Genomic DNA, 15,629 nt, shown 5'->3' on the forward strand with positions numbered 1-15,629 from the left:
GTGTGCCCCAACGAAGATCTGGTGCAGCCAAAAAAATTTTTTAAAAGGTGGGGTTATTTACAAAGATACAGGCAAATAGCAGCTCCACAGGGACTAATACAGCAACCTCTTCCCCACAGCATAATGGCAAAATGAACTGCTACCGCTTTTAGGCTTAAAAGGACCAAGGGAAGGAGAGGTTTCCAGAACTGGAAGCAGAGAGTCGGGTACAGGAGATTAGGGATCTTGCTCGGAGAACCCTAGTCAAGCTGAGGCAACGTCACAGGAAGGGATACAGAGGGCTACGTACCTGATGTGGTGAAAATAGATCCAAATAGGCATAGCAGGGTGGAAAAGGTAGAATTTTAGGTGAAATTCCAAGTAATATGAGTTCCCAGTCCAAAATCCAAACAAATGGAAAATCAAAATATACAGGGAACTGAGCCAGCAATGTTCAGAATTAACCAAAAACATCAAACAGTCGAGACCAAACCCATGAGGACTTTGGATACAGAAATTGTAAATAAAGATTAAAACTAATATATTAATGTATTTCAAGAAATAAAAATAGTGGAATATGATGAAAAAACAAGGCTGTGGAAATTAGTTTGTGTGATATAAAAAAACAGTAGATATTCTGGAAATAAGAAATACAAGATGACTAAAAGGGCAAAATGCACAGATGAATTAAGGTTAAACTCCGGCAACCCACTCCAGTGTTCCTGCCTGGAGAATCCCAGGGACAGAGGAGCCTAGTGGGCTGCCGTCTATGGGGTCACACAGAGTCGAACACAACTGAAGCGACTTAGCAGCAGCAGCAGCAGCAGCAGCAGCAGGAGAAGAAGAATTTGTGCACTTTAAGAAAGCTCTGAAGATACTACCAGAATGCACTGCAAGACAAAAGGGTAGAAAAAATTAAGGAAGGTTAGGAGGCAGGGATCACAGGATGAGGAGGTATGAGTCTGTGTCTAACCAAAATCTCAGAAAACTGTGATGGGTAAACTCAAGGATGGGCCAAAGATCCCCTCCTCTTGAACTGGGCAGGACCTGCAACTCGATGCTAACCATGGAACGCGGACACGATAAAGGTGATGGCGTATCGTTTCTGTGAATTACATCACGTTCGATCGTCTTCTTGCTAGCAGATTCTCAGTAGGCTCTTTACTCACAGGGTCTTGTCAGGAGCAGAGGACGGTGCATCTTGGAAGCTTGTCATAGTCTGTGGTTGAAAGGAGTTCAAGGACAGGAGAAGGTGAAAATAGCCTCAATGTAAATATGTGATGGTAGCTGGTTCTCAGTGGGGAGAGGACAGCACAGGACGTGGGTAAGATGTCCAGTGCCATCTGTAGAATGTTTAGGAGCCATGAGCAAGTGATTGAAAAGGACAAAAAAGTCATCCTCAAGGGTCTGAAGAGCAACAGGACGCACTGCTAGGCCTGAGGTTTCCAAGGCTAGGTGCACACACAAACGTTCACTCTCTGGTATGAAAAACTAACGTAGTGATGAGTTGACACCTTACTAACAGGTGGGATTCCACTCCATCCAGGGATGGCAAATGTTAATATCATTATGGCAGAGTGCCATTGTTGAGATCTTACGGAACCAAACTTGGGTCTGCTTGCCCATCTACTGACGCTGAGTTGTGGTGAAGGAAACTGCAGAGTTTATTTTAAGCTGCCAGACAAGGAGTCTGGGTAAGCTAATGCTCAAAAAACACCACTGAACTCCATGATGGGTTTCAGGGAGGGCGTTTTTATGGGAGGCCAGATGAGGGAAGGGAATTGAAGTGCATGTGTTCAGCTCTTGCACAATTTTCTGATTGGCTGATGGTGAGGTAACAGGGCAGGGTCACAGGGGCTAACATTATCAATCCTCAGGCTCCAGAAAGTCTGGGGGCTACATGTTCATGGTCATCAAGCAGTTAACTTTTTCCATTTGGTGGAGGTTTAAGCATCTGTAAAACAACTCAGGAAATTTGCAGCAGATACTGTTATCTAGGTACTTGAGAGGGTAACTATAGCAGAGGACTTGGGGGGAGGGGTCTGTCCTGGAAAGGCCCCATAGGGTCCTGCTTGGTTACAGAAAGAATATTGTTTAAAAAAGCAAAACTTCTCCCAGCCCAGAAACCTCTCCACAAAGGCAGCAGAGGAAGAAAACACTTTTTATTATTGAATATATACACTATATTAAACCAGAATGTGCATTTATGCTATATATATACTATATTAAATCAGAATGCAATCACATCGCAGGTAGTCTGCTCAGAGATGGCAAAGATGGAATGTAATCGGACCCCCTTATTTAGCCAAGCAGATACAGCCCCTTACATACACATTCTTGAGGTAAACAATGCTCCCTGGGTAAGAGGACTCAGCGGCATCTTTTGTCACACGTAGTTGGCTCCACATTTACCCACGTACTTGGGGAGACCTCTTATGTTGGCCTTAATCAGAGGAGAAACAAGCTTCTCATAGTACAGACAAGGGGCCACGAGTTAGGCTCTTATCCTTCCATGCAAACTGGGATACAGTTTGCTCTTTAGAAAGACGGCTCCCAGGTCCTCAGGAAATGATCCTCACTTATGAGGTCATTATAAAGATTTATGCACATTTGAGTAGGACAGAGAAATTCTGAAACAAAAAGGGAGAGGGGGGAAAAGTTTTTTCCCTTCTTTGCGACAAGGAGGATTAACTCTCTATTTTTATTGTGTTTGTTCTTACGCCATCCAGTGTATTTTCTGTGGCCATTTCCCCCTCACAGTTGACAACATATATTTTGATTTATTAATTGATCGTCTAAGAATCCTTAGGAGATGTTTAAACGTGTTTTTAAAATGCATGTTCAAGTGGTTTTTTTTAAACACTATTTACAGTAGAAAAAAGTTGAAATCAACCCAAATTCCAAAATAAGGAAGCAGTTGAAAAAAAATTATAGACTTCTGTATGATGAGGTATTATGCATTAAGTGGCAGTTAAGAGGAAATTTTCAATGGGATGAAAAAAAACCCTTGGACTTAGAAGTCTACTACATACAGTGCATTGTCAACTATGAGGACCTAGGAGCCATCTTTCTGAAATGTTACGTGAGGTTAAAGGAGTCAGGAGAGGAAGAGGACCAAATCCTCAACCTTCTCAACAGCAGATCAACAGAAAATAAAAGTTATAAATTGAGAAATTGTAGGATAAGCCTTTGTGACCCCATGGACTGTAGCCCACCAGTTTCCTCTGTCCATGGGATTTTCCAGTCAAGAATACTGGAGTGGGTTGCCGGTTCCTTCTCCACGGGATCATCCTGACCCAGGGATCAAACCTGGGTCTCCCACATAGCAGGCAGATTCTTTACTATCTGAGCCACCCGGGAAGCCCCAGGATAAGCCTACTATTTAGAAATTTTGAAGGAAATACCAGAGGGGGAAAGGAACTAAAAGTATTTTTTTGTGATCTTTTTCTGGAGTGTGGGGCTAGTATGTGGGTTGGGGACAAGGGACAGCTATATGGACAGCTATATTTTGTTACAAATTTTGAATATTGTTTACATTTTTGGCATTATTACAGAGCTAAAGGGGCTTCCCAGGCGGTGCAGTGGTAAAGAATCCTCTTGCAATGCAGGAGACACAAGAAATGCGGGTTCAGTCCCTGAGTCAGGAAGATCCCTGGAGTAGAAAATGGCAACCCACTCCAGTATCCTGGCTTGGAAAATGCCATGGACAGAAGAGCCTGGAAGGTTACAGTCCATGGGGTCTCAAAGAGTCAGACATGACTTGGTGTGTGTGCATACACACACTCATACACACACAGAGAGAGCTAAAAATAAAAATTAAGTACAATTTTAAAATATCTTGCATACCACTCTTCCCACCCCACCCTAGAAAAAAGCATATGAACTTTTCCATATTTCATAGGTCAAATAACTATTTTTATTTCTGTTCTGATGTTATCTGGAAATAAAACTATTTTGATGTTCTCAATGAACCCTCTGACTCATATCAAGAGAGGTATTAGCATTTATGACCTCAGAGATTTCTACATCTCTCCTGCTCATGCAAAGGGCTTTGTAGTCCTTCTCTCCCTTTGAATTTCCCACCTCCTGGCAGTTATCAGGGGCTGGAGAGAAAGCCTATTTCACACCAGATGGTGGGCAGTGTTTTGGTAAGGGTGTGGAGATATGACTTAGTTATAAAGGGGTTGGTTAGGTAGGGTTGTCATCTGTGGCAGGTTCCCAGGTATTCCCTGAAACCTGACATTTTCACAGAGTTCTGGTGCCTCAATTTAGCTGATTTTGTCATTTGTTGGCTCTGAGACCTCAGACAAGCTATTTAGCTGATGTAAGCTTCTGTTGCTGCATTAACAAAATGGGAATAATAATAGAAACTCTCTTTCTTAGAGTTTTGGAGGGCATTAAATGGGATACTGTATGTGACCATGTATGTAGTGTACTGACGTGGAGTGGTCAGTACATTAGATTTAACAGCAATGTTCCCTGCAAGCCATAAGTTAACATAAATGGTACTAAGAATAACTCAATTCACTATGTGTGTATTTGTGTATATTTGATTTTTCTTGAGACTTTCTCTGATCCATGGGTTAATCAGAAGTGTGTTGTTTCCTTTCCAAGTATTTGGAAATTTTTCTTTTACCGATTTCTAGTTAAGTTCCATTATGATCAGAGAGTACACTGTATATGATTTAAATTCTTTTTAATTTGTAGAGGTTTATTTTATTCACCAGGATATAGCCTCTGTTAGTATTTGATCTCTGAACTTTTAAAAAGAATGTGTATCCTGCTATTGTTGGGTGTTCTATAAATGTCAGTGAGTTTCTGTTAGTTGGTGGTGGAGTTGAGCTCTTATAGATCCTGATTTTCTGTCTAGTTGCTTTATCTATTGTTGAGGGAGGGTTGTTAAAGTCCGCAATTATCATTGTTTTTTTTTTAAGATTTATTTATTATTTTTGGCTGTGCTGGGTCTTCGTTGATGCACAGGCTTTTCAATCCAGTTGCTGAGAGTGAGGCCTCATCTGTAGTGGCGGTGCGCCGGCTTCTCATCGTGGTGGCTTCTCTTGCTGCGGAGCACAGGCTCTAGGGCGTATGGGCTTCTTTAGCTGTGGCTCGTGGGCTCAGTGATTGTGGTTCCCAGGCTCTAGAGCACAGGTTCAATGATTTATGGCACATGGGCTTAGCTCCAAAGCATATGGGATCTTTTGAGCTGGAGATCGAACCTGTGTCTCCTGCATTGGCAGGCGGATTCTTTACTGCTGAGCCACCAGGGAGGCCCCTCAATTATCACTGTTGATGTGTCTTTTTCTCCTTTCGTTCTATCAGATTTTGCTTTATATGTTTTCAGCTCTGTTGACTGGCACACACACATTTACAGATGCTATGTCTTCTTGGTGGATTGACCCTTTTATCATAGCGTCATAGTAAATTAGGACCTAGAAGAGCTCAAGTCTTTTATAGTAACAGGAGATGTGAAGTGAAAGTCACTCAGTCATGTCCAACTCTTTGTGACCCCATGGACTATACAATCCATGGAATTCTCCAGGCCAGAATACTGGAGTAAGTAGCCTTTCCCTTCTCCAGAGGATCTTCCCAACCTAGGGATCAAACCTAGGTCTCCCGCGTTGCAGGCGAATTCTTCACCAGCTGAGCCACAAGGGAAGCTCATAATAACAGGAAGAAGATCCTAAAGGAGAAGGATGGTTAATAAGCAGTGGGTGCTTTTCATGTACCCAACTGCCTAAAAATATAGCTGTGAACTCATTTTACAGGTAAGGAACCTGTGTACTGGGTCCAAGTTCCACAGGTGGAATGTGGCTGCATTGGGATTCAAGCCCAGGTTGAGGGCACCCAAAGCTACCATTGTTCATTCCCATCTCTTCTTTTACACTTGTCTGTTTCCAGTCACTCATTTCTGGTGAAACCTGTGTCCTTTCAAGGCCTGTCCCTTGGCAGCTGTTTCACAGCGAGACAGTGGAAGGTGGAAGTCAGAGGGACCCATGCTGCAGCCACGCTGCCAGATTCCAAATCCTGTCTGGATTAGCCAGGTGACCTCAACATGTTACTCAACTTCTTTTTATTCTTCACTTATAAAATGGGCATAATACCAGACTTGCTTCATAGAGCTGCTAGAAAATTGAGTAAATTGGTATTTGTAAAGCTCCTAGAACAATGCCTGATACAATAAGTATTCATTAAGCCCTTGCTGTTACTCCTCCCACACCATTACATAAATGGTCTCTTTTCATGGGACTGTCTTTCCCCATTGTCAACTGTATTCAAGATTTTTTTTTTTAACATTTACCTTGTGGCTTAGAGTGCCCCTGGCCCACGGTCACTTGTCTCCAGGTATGTGTGTGTCCAGTTTAAAAAACAGGAATGTGTACTGGACTGAGCAGGAAGCCTGGACCCTCTCAGGTGCTTAGTAAATGAGTGCAGCTGTTAGGGGAGAGGACTCCCTTTAACCCTCAGAAGAGTTCTATAGGGCAAATCCATATTTGTTATTCCTACTTTACAAGTAAGAAAGGTGAGGAAAGAGGAGGTTGAATAATTTTGCCCCAGGGCACGTGGCTAATCATAGATAGGTTTTTTAAAAAATGTATCTATTTATTGATTTTCGGCCGTGCTGGGCCTTCGTTGCTACACAGGCTTTTCTCTAGTCGTGGTGAGCGGAGGCTACTCTCTAGTTTCGGTGTGTGGGCTTCTCACTGTGGTGGCTTCTCGTGTTGCGGAGCATGGGCTCAGACCCCGCGGCCTTCAGTACTTGCAGCTGGGCTCAGTGGTTCTGGCTCCTGGGCTCTAGAGCACAGGCTCAGTAGTTGTAGCGCTCGGGCTTAGCTGCTCCACGGCATGTCGGATCTTCCCAGATTGGGGATTGAACCCTTGTCTCCTACCTTGGCAGGCAGAGTGTTTACCACTGAGCCACCAGGGAAGCCCATAGGTAGGGTTTTGAAGCAGGCTGTTGCTCCAGTGTGTGTCCCTTCACCTCTGCCTTACTCTTCTCCCAGGAAAACAGCTTGTGCAGGACGGACCAGAAAATGGACAGTGTCACCAGAGTGGGGATTGTTCAAGGAATGAGTGACTGGAGACAGCGGCGAAGCTGTTACTGTAGCTCTAGTGGGACATGCTATGGAGTCAGATATATTTTGAAGGTTGAAACAACAAGACGTGCTAGTGGATTGGAGGTACAGGGTGAGGCAGAGAGAGGAGCTAATGGATTATGATTCTTTTTGTCTTATTTTTCTGGACTACAATTGCTTTACAATCTCTGTTAGTTTCGGCTGCACAGTGAAGTGAATCAGCCATATGTATACATACAGCCCCTCCCACTGGGGCCTCCCTCCCATCACTTCCCCCATAGAATATTACTCCACCCATGAAAGGAACGAAATAGGGTCATTTGCAGAGAAAACAGATTCTGTTTTTCACTTGAGCATGGGAGATGCAGATGTCGTTTGTCGGGAGAGGACCAAGACACCAGTCACCAGTCTCACCAGTGTCTCACCCCTGGAGACCCCCCAACCCCACAAATGCCTGGCCTCCTACCCCCACACAACCTCTCTTTAGCCCTGGAAAGTGAGGGGGCAACACAAAATTCTCAGCTTCCTGGGACAGGACCCCACTGTCCAGCCAATAGGAAGTGATTTGGGGTCCACCCTGGGGCTCTGAACCAAGGCCTCATGGGAAAGGACATAACCTTAACCTCAGATTACTCTGATTGACTGTGCTCAGACCCTGAATGGACAGGAAATACCCTTGACACCCATTAACCACGTAGAAGCCAAAATCCCTGTTTGGCCAAGAGATTCCCCCAGGCCCTGAATGGCTGGAGGATACACCCTCTTCAAGGTCTGACGGGTCAGAAGACACTCTTGGAAGCCATGATTGGCCAGGAGATGGCCTGCGCGGATTCCCACTTCTCCTTTGTCCCTCATGAGAGCCCCACAGGCAGGGTGGCCTAGGTCCAGGAGGGTAGGAGAAGGTGATTCTGTACAGCTGGGCCCAGGAAGAGAAGACCCTCTTCTTCCTGATGAAGTGGTGGTGGTTGCCCTTCTCATTCTGAATGTCGGTGACACACTCGTCCAGCGCCTTAGGCTCGTAGTAGTGGTAAGGCATGTGCTGTAGGTGGGGCTGCTGCAGTAGTCAGGGGGCACCATGCCATAGATGGGCACGTGGTCACACTACTCCACTGCAGTCGCCATGGTGAACCAGCCTGTGCTCAGCCACGAGTAGGACTCCTCCCTGTCCTTGCCCGTCTCACTCTGGAAGAGGTCATCAGACTGGCTCATGCAGCCAAGAGAGATGGCGTAAGCGTCCATGTTGGGGAACACCAGGCCTGCCCGCTGGACGACGTGCACCAGGCTGTCCTGGGGCTTCTGCGTCTTGTTTGGAACACCCCAGAAGATGAACACGGTTTCGGAGGTCTGGTTGATGAACTCCTAGAGTCTCCACAGCACACGGAATACACTGGAATGGGCCCCTACGCAGAAGGTGGTCTTGTTACCCACAAGGTGGTCTGAGTAGCCTGTGGTGGGGGTGTCGTTCATGCAGATTGTGCACTCTGCCTGCTTGACCTCAGGGCCCAGTTTGGTTCCTAGCAGGTGGCTGGAGCTGGTGACAATCACATTGGTGGCACCAGGAGGGCAGTGTCTTGTGGGTGAGAATGGGGATGTAGCCGTCAGTGATGCCCCACTTCTTGAGGTTGACCAGCTGGCGGATCTGGCCCCGCAGGGAGCTGTAATGAGAGGCCGCACTCGCACTGTTGGGGCTACAGAGGATGAGGGTGGTGATGAGAGCAAAGAGGATCAGGAGCGCTGCTGACCGCTGCTGTTTGTTGTTACTCATCTCTCTCTGGCGACTGCTGTGGGGCAGAGGCCGGCATCCTTCAGATGGCCCAGGGGGTAGGGGTGTGGGGTCACACCTCCCCTGGGGGGCGCCAGCTCCCCTCAGCCCCCAAGCCCCCTCACATGGTGCCTGGAGCCCAGAGTTGAGGTCTGCGCTGCTCTGGCTGCCTAGGCCCCACTGCCGAAACAGCTGTTTTGATTGATTCTGGTTTTTCAGTGAAATAAGGGTGTACAGGGCACGCTCAGTTGCACAGTCATGTCCGACTCTTTGAGACTTCATGGACTGTAGCCTGCCAGGTTCCTCTGTCCATGGGATTCTCTAGGCAAGAATACTGGAGTGGGTTGCCATGCCCTCCTCCAGGGGATCTTCCCAACCCAGGGATCAGATCCCAACTGGCATCTCCTGTGTCTCCTGCATTGTAGGCAAATTCTTTACCACTGAGCCACAGGGGAAGCCAAGAAGCAAGGCAGTTGACTGATAATGAGGACAGAGTGTGGGGTGAAATGGTTGTTTTGGAGGCTGGGAGGCTGAGTGTATGGGGGACATTGAGTAGAATAGCCTGGTAATGAGGAAAGCCTGCTTGAGTCTTGTCGTCAGGAGCTAAGTGCAACTAACCAGGTGCTCATATGGGTGCTTAGTCGTGTCCGACTCTTCGCAACCTCGTGGACTGCAGCCCACCAGGCTCCACTGTCCATGAGATCCTCCTGACAAGAAATACTGGAGTGAGGTGCCACTTCCTTCTCCAGGGGATCTTTCCAACCCAGGATTCAAACCTGTGTCTCCTGCACTGGCAGGCAGATTCTTACCACTGAGCCACATGAGAAGCTCCACGCAGGAGATAATACATACTTCAACCAGGAGCTACTATGTGGAACAGACAGGTGGGCTTAGGAGTGCTGAGGTTCGGTTAGGCAAGTGTGAGATAGATGGCAGGAAGGTCCCTGAATCAGCCTCCTTCCTACTCCCCAGACCTTGGTCCTGTTTCTGATGCTGGTCTTGTTTTTACTGGTGCCTTCCTGGTCTCTTTGCCCCCATCTACCTTCCTGCCCTTCACCCCTCTGGGCCTCAGCCATCCTCCTCCTCTGTCTCCCCTGACGCCTCCTTAAATTTCTCATCCTGAGAAAACCAGGCCCACAAGCCAGCTCAGCCAGAAGTGGAACCAGTACTTCAAAAGGGCACAGTAATAGTGACTTTCTCTGTTTGACAAAGACTCCTACCTGTGTGCCAGCACCAGAGCTGATTTTCTTAGAATGCAGGCTCCTTGAAGTTGGAGGAAGCAGCTTGTCCACCCATCAATTAAGTGTGGCCCAAGGTGTAATTATTGTTAGGCCTGTTGTGAGAGGTGAAGGTGGTCCCTGAGCTGTCCCCTCTGCTGTGTACCCAGGTCCAAAGGACTCAGCTGGAATGCGTCCCAGTCTCCCTTCAGACTGAAGGACTTATTCCCCCAGCTTCTGGGAGTGCAATGGGCAGGTGGTCCCCTGCTGTCGGCAGGCTCAGGAATGGTTTATAAGGTCCAGCCCGCATCCAGTGACTGGTCTATACCAGGTTATAAAGGCCTGACTTTCTCAACCCAAGTTGAGGCGTCCCAGAAGGGTCATTCCAGTGACAGAGCTCCTGGGGGAGTTGGCGGGGAGTGAGCTGAGGCTTCACAGCTTCACCTCTCCATCTCCTCAATTCTTGCCTCCCTCCTCTCCCTCCCACAGATGTTGACCTCAAGGGCACCCCTTAATCAGCATAATCACCCTCATCTCCCACTCAGAGATTCTTCTGGGGGACCCAACTTGCAACAGTTGAGGCCGGTAGTGACCCAAGAAAGCAGACACTAAGGTGAAATTGGTTTTCTTGGCATAGCACTAACATCACACCTGAACTCTAAAATGGTCCCTTCCCTGGATTCCTCCTGTTCTACAAAATCATAATTGCATGTGTGTTTTGCTGAAGGTTTTCGCTTCATCTCAGGTTCAAAGGATTTGTTAACAAAATAAGCCACTCGTTCTATACAAATAAATAATACAAATGTTTGTTAAAGATTATCTAGCTTACTTTCAATATATTAACATTAAAAGAAAAGATAAATAGAAACAACAGAGGATACATATGCAAGGAGATCAAACTAGTCAATCCTAAAGGAAACCAGTCCTGAATAGACACTGGAAGGACTGATGCTGAAGCTGAAACTCCAGTACTTTGGCCACCGGATATGAAGAGCCAATTCATTGGAAAAGACCCTGATGCTGGAAAAGATTGAAGGCAGGAGGAGAAGGGGATGACAGAGGATGAGATGGTTGGATGGCATCACTGACTTGATGGGCATGAGTTTGAGCAAGCTCTGGGAGTTGGTGATGGACAGGGAGGCCTGATGTGCTGCAGTCCGTGGGGTCACAGAGTCAGACACGATTGAGCGACTGAACTGAACTGATCTGAGAGGATACACCACCACTGGATGCTGGGTTTTGACCAGCATCCAGACTCAAACAGCACTGGGAAGTCCCCGTGACACAGCATGTCTGGAGTCCCAGTTGGGAAAAAGGACCCAGGCATCGCATCTGCTCTGTGGGTGAGACTTCAAAGACTGCACCTCAGGGTTCCCGCTTTTAATCCCAGGACGCAAACTGATATCATTAATCTGTGAGCAAATAGCAGCTCTGGTTTCCTGTTAATGCTGTTTGCTTTGTCTTATAAAACTTGGAATGTTGTTAAGCCCAGGGACTTGGTTGACCAGGCGCTCAACAGTCTCAAGATACATCCTCTATCTATGGTGTTTGCAAGGCTTCCAGTCACAGCAAGCAGTCACTCACAGTCAGGGCAGTGTCCAGGCAGGTTAGAAGCAAGGTCAGAGGCCTGCTCTGCTTCGTCTGTGAAGCCTAAACAAGACTATTTAATTTCCCTAACAAGGTGTCACCTTCTAGGCCCCAAGCCCACCTCCTTCCTCAAGTGTAAGTTGTTCCCACACTTTCTCCTCTGCTCCCCTAGCCTCCAGACCATGGCCCTGTTTCGTGAGTCAATGTGAGGACATGGGGGGATGTGCCTACTTCTGTCATGCTGCCATGTCGTATTCTGGGCAGGTCAGAACTTGAGGCTGCCAGAGCAACTGGAAAGTGGGGGCAGAAATGCCAGGAAGGAGGAAAGGCAGAGAGCCCTGAAATCTGAGTGAAAACTCTCCTCCCGGTCTCTACCCTCCTCTCCATTGTGGGCTTCTTCCTTTTTTAAAAAAAATCTTTGTATCATTTAATATGTTATGAAAATTCATCAGCATCAGTAAGAATAGAGGTACAATATCATTTTGAAGGGCTTCCTTGGTGGCTCGGACATAAAGAATCTGCCAGTAATGCAGGAGATCCGGGTTAGATCCCTGGGTCGAGATCCCCTGGAGAAGGAAATGGCAACCCACTCCAGTATTCTTGCCTGGAGAATCCCGTGGACAGAGAGCCTGGTGGGCTACAGTTCTTGGAGTCACAAAGAGTCGTACACGACTGAGTGCCTTTCACATCATTTTGAATGCCTGTGTATATTCCACTGTACAGATATACTGTAATTTAACCTTCTACTATTGGTCATTTGGAGTGTTTCCAATTGTTAAGATTAATTTTGGGGGAGGGGGGTTTGTGGGCTTTTCTTTCTTCAAGCTGAAGGAAGGGCTTCCCTGGTGGCTCAGTGGTAAAGAATTCGCCTGCCAGGAGACACAGGATGGATCCCTGGTCCAGGAAGATCCCACTTGCCACAGAGCAGCTAAGCCTTTGTGCTGCAGTTACTGATCCTGCGCTCTAGAGTCTGGGAGCCACGACTACTGAGTCCGTGTGCCACAGCCACTGAAATTCGCGCCCCCTAGTGCCCGGGCCATGAAACAGGAGAGGCCACTGCAATGCGAAAGCTGCACACTGCAGCTGGAGAGTAGCCCCCGATTGCCCCAAGTAGAGAAAAGCCCATGCAACAATGAAGACCCAGTGCAACCAAAATCCATTCATTAATTATTTAAAAACCTGAAGCGAAAGTCGCTTGGTTGTGTCCGACTCTTTGTGACCCCCTGGACTATACAGTCCGTGGAATTCTCCAGGCCAGAATACTGGAGTGGGTAGCCTTTCTCTTCTCCAGGGGATCTTCCCAACCCCGGGTTGAACCCAGGTCTCCTGTGTTGCAGGCAGAGTCTTCACCAGCAGAGCTACGAGGAAAGCCCTAAAAAGCCTGAAGAAGACCACTTATGACGTCATGCTGTTCCCAGCTGGAAGCAGGTCTCCAGTGTCGCCAGGACTGTCCCATCTCTTGGGTTTGTTGGTGCTGCCGGCAGCCTGACAGGCTCAGAACCAGAGGAAAAGAGGGGCTACTGCCAGGGAGGAGGAGGTTTGTGGTCAGGGAGACCGAAGCCTACCGGCAGGAGTGGCTAAAACACCCAGTCCTGGGAACTTCGTCCACACCACGTCAGTGGCAGACGGAGATGAGGCTGACAGTTGATACGGAGAGACAGGAAAGGGTCTTGGATTCCCAAGAAGCAAGCCTGAGACCAGGGTACAAGTAGTTTATTGGGAGGTGGTTCTGATTCCGGTGGTGAAAAATTAGAAGGAAGGACCTTTGTTCTTGTCTTCTTTGAAGGAAGAATTCAGCAGAGACCAAGATTGTGAAAAGATAAAGGTGTTTATAAAAAGAAGCAGAATATGTGTAAAAGAACACGCAGCTGAACTCAGAGAGAGTTATGTGCAACGGGGCTGGCTTAGGTTGCTTAAATCAGGTAGTTTTCTGCTTTTGTTTTCTGACCAGTCATCTTCATATCTGGTCCTTGTATGGGCATGCATCTCTCAGCCAAGATGGATTCCAGCTGACCTCTTCTCCCTCCTTTTGTCCTTCCCCTCGACTGAGGGCCTTCTCTGGGTGTGTGTTGAGCCAGGAAACCCCACAAGAATGCACCCCGTCTGGGCCCAGTGCACCCGCTGGCCTCCCATCTCAAAGCATCAGCAGGAGACCAGCTGCAGTTGCTCAGCCGGGGGGCCTGTGCATCTCCTACCTCAGGTCTGAAGAGAGGAGCCTGACCCAGATGTTACTGAGTAGCGTCTGCTGTGAGCACCCAGGGCCCAGGCCCGCTGGGGACCCTCTGAGATGGGGCCAGGACTAGGGTGAGGCACTTGGGGTGCTGGATTAAGGAGGGACCCACTCTCGCACAACCCTGGTAGATGCCGCCTTAAACCTTGCACCCCGGAGCCTCTCTTACCTTGCCCTAGTCCCTGCCCTGCTCTGAGAGACTGTGCAGAACTAACCTCATGATTGTTCCGTCCACAGCTGGGAGCCAGGGATCTTGTCGCTGAGCCTTTCAATGATTGAGCATTTCCCCTGGGTTGTTAAATCTCAGCACTTGCGGCCCTGAGGCAGAGTCAGAGGGAGGAAGAGCTGGTCCTGCAGGAACCTCAGAGGTCTGCTGAAGGCACGCAGGCCTGGGTGTCCATGGCCCCTGCAGTGGACAGAGAGAATGTGTTTAGAGGATGTGTTTAGAGTTCAGGGAGCCTGAATATATCCCTCCTCTCTCCAGGGCCCACCCCCTTCTGCTTCTGTGACCTCTGAAGCCAGTGAAGGAAACATTCAAGAGAATCACTTGGAGAACTAGGCTGTGTCTTCAGAATCTGGAGATGCCAGGACTGGTAGTCTTCTCGTACCTCGTGGTAGCCACCTTGTGTAATCCTTGAGGTGAGGTGCATCTGCAGTAGAGCAAGAGGTGGGCCACCTGGGAAAGACCTGCCCTTCCCAGAAGCGGGGCCTGGGCTTCTCAGGGCCAGAGATGAACCCCAACCATGGGAGCCAGAGTTTCAGTGTCCTGGGCATCCTACACGAGAAGACAACCAGCAGGGAAGTCCATGGGAAATGCGGGGGTAGCAGCCGGGCTTAAAATGTATCACCCAGATCAGTGACGGAAGTTCCTTCAAAAACCCACAAAGATGCTCCACGGGAAAGAGGCAGCCTCAGGCACTGCCACACAGAGGACCTCAGTGACAGGCTGTTCCCAGAGCAGCCATGATATGCCTTTTCTGCTCCCCACCCTGCCTGCCCAGCCCAGCCCAGCCCAGCCCTGGCAGAGGAAGGGCAGCAGAGTGAGAAGGGAGGGAGAAGAAGGGAAGGACAAGGAGGAGAAGCCACCCTCTCCCACCTCCCCCAGGCCAGTTTCCTTGGCAGGAGGCCCAGGGAACGTCAGGTGGATAAGAGATCAATGCTTTGATATTTTATTGGACTGGACTTTTAAAAATACCTTTTAAAAAAAGTATTAACACCCAAGTCTGACTCAGAAAGATGTGGGGTCTGAGCAGTCATCTGTGTAAGGATGGGTGAGTCAGCATTCAGCAGTACAGTTGGCAGAGACAGCAGTTGGAGAGAAAAATGTCATTTTCAGCTACTGTCCTCCTGGGTTCATCCATTCAATAAACCCTTGTCCTCCATTCTAGCTTTGCCCAAATGTGCTAAAATGGCATTATTTAACAATTCTGTCTGTATTTATAGAATTTGTTCAGAACCTGGAAGAGAGATGTGGTTAATAGACATCCCCCACCCCCGCCACCAGCCAGTGAGAACTCTCCCCCTGCATGATGACAGTTTCCAAAAGCAACAGAACAGTTGGGAGATAAGAAGCCACCCCAGTCGTGACTGCTGCAGCCTTCCCCACCTCTCCCCTGCCAGAGAGGCCCTGGAGGTTGAGATGCAATCACAGTAGCCAAGACAGGAAATTCTAAGAACCAGAATATTAATAGTAATACTGGAATTGACATTCAGCCAGAGTTCAGCATTCCTGCAATCCCAGCTCTCAATGGCCAGCATTGTTATTAAATAGCTTGAACATC

The 15,629-nt window shown here is 48.0% G+C and overlaps 1 protein-coding gene and 1 pseudogene across 9 annotated transcripts in view; one reads left to right on the forward strand and one right to left on the reverse strand.

The window, feature by feature from the left end:
• The window catches only part of CCR8 (C-C motif chemokine receptor 8), a 138,629-nt gene that overhangs the window by 97,706 nt on the left and 25,294 nt on the right, over positions 1-15,629 (forward strand). For 5 of the 9 annotated variants that reach the window (XM_061396000.1, XM_061395996.1, XM_061396003.1 and 2 more), the window contains 3 exons: positions 5,557-5,744; positions 5,878-6,020; positions 12,956-13,155. The gene's annotated coding sequence lies outside the window, so the exon portion shown is untranslated. The remainder of the gene's footprint in view (positions 1-5,556; positions 5,745-5,877; positions 6,021-12,955; positions 13,156-15,629) is intronic. The other 4 variants (XM_061395999.1, XM_061395997.1, XM_061395998.1 and 1 more) reach the window with 4 other exon arrangements.
• LOC133235656 (alpha-N-acetylgalactosaminide alpha-2,6-sialyltransferase 6-like) lies at positions 7,651-8,913 on the reverse strand (annotated as a pseudogene).

The sequence above is a fragment of the Bos javanicus genome, chromosome 22 (assembly GCF_032452875.1).
Source record: "Bos javanicus breed banteng chromosome 22, ARS-OSU_banteng_1.0, whole genome shotgun sequence".
Classification (NCBI taxonomy): Eukaryota; Metazoa; Chordata; class Mammalia; order Artiodactyla; family Bovidae; genus Bos; species Bos javanicus.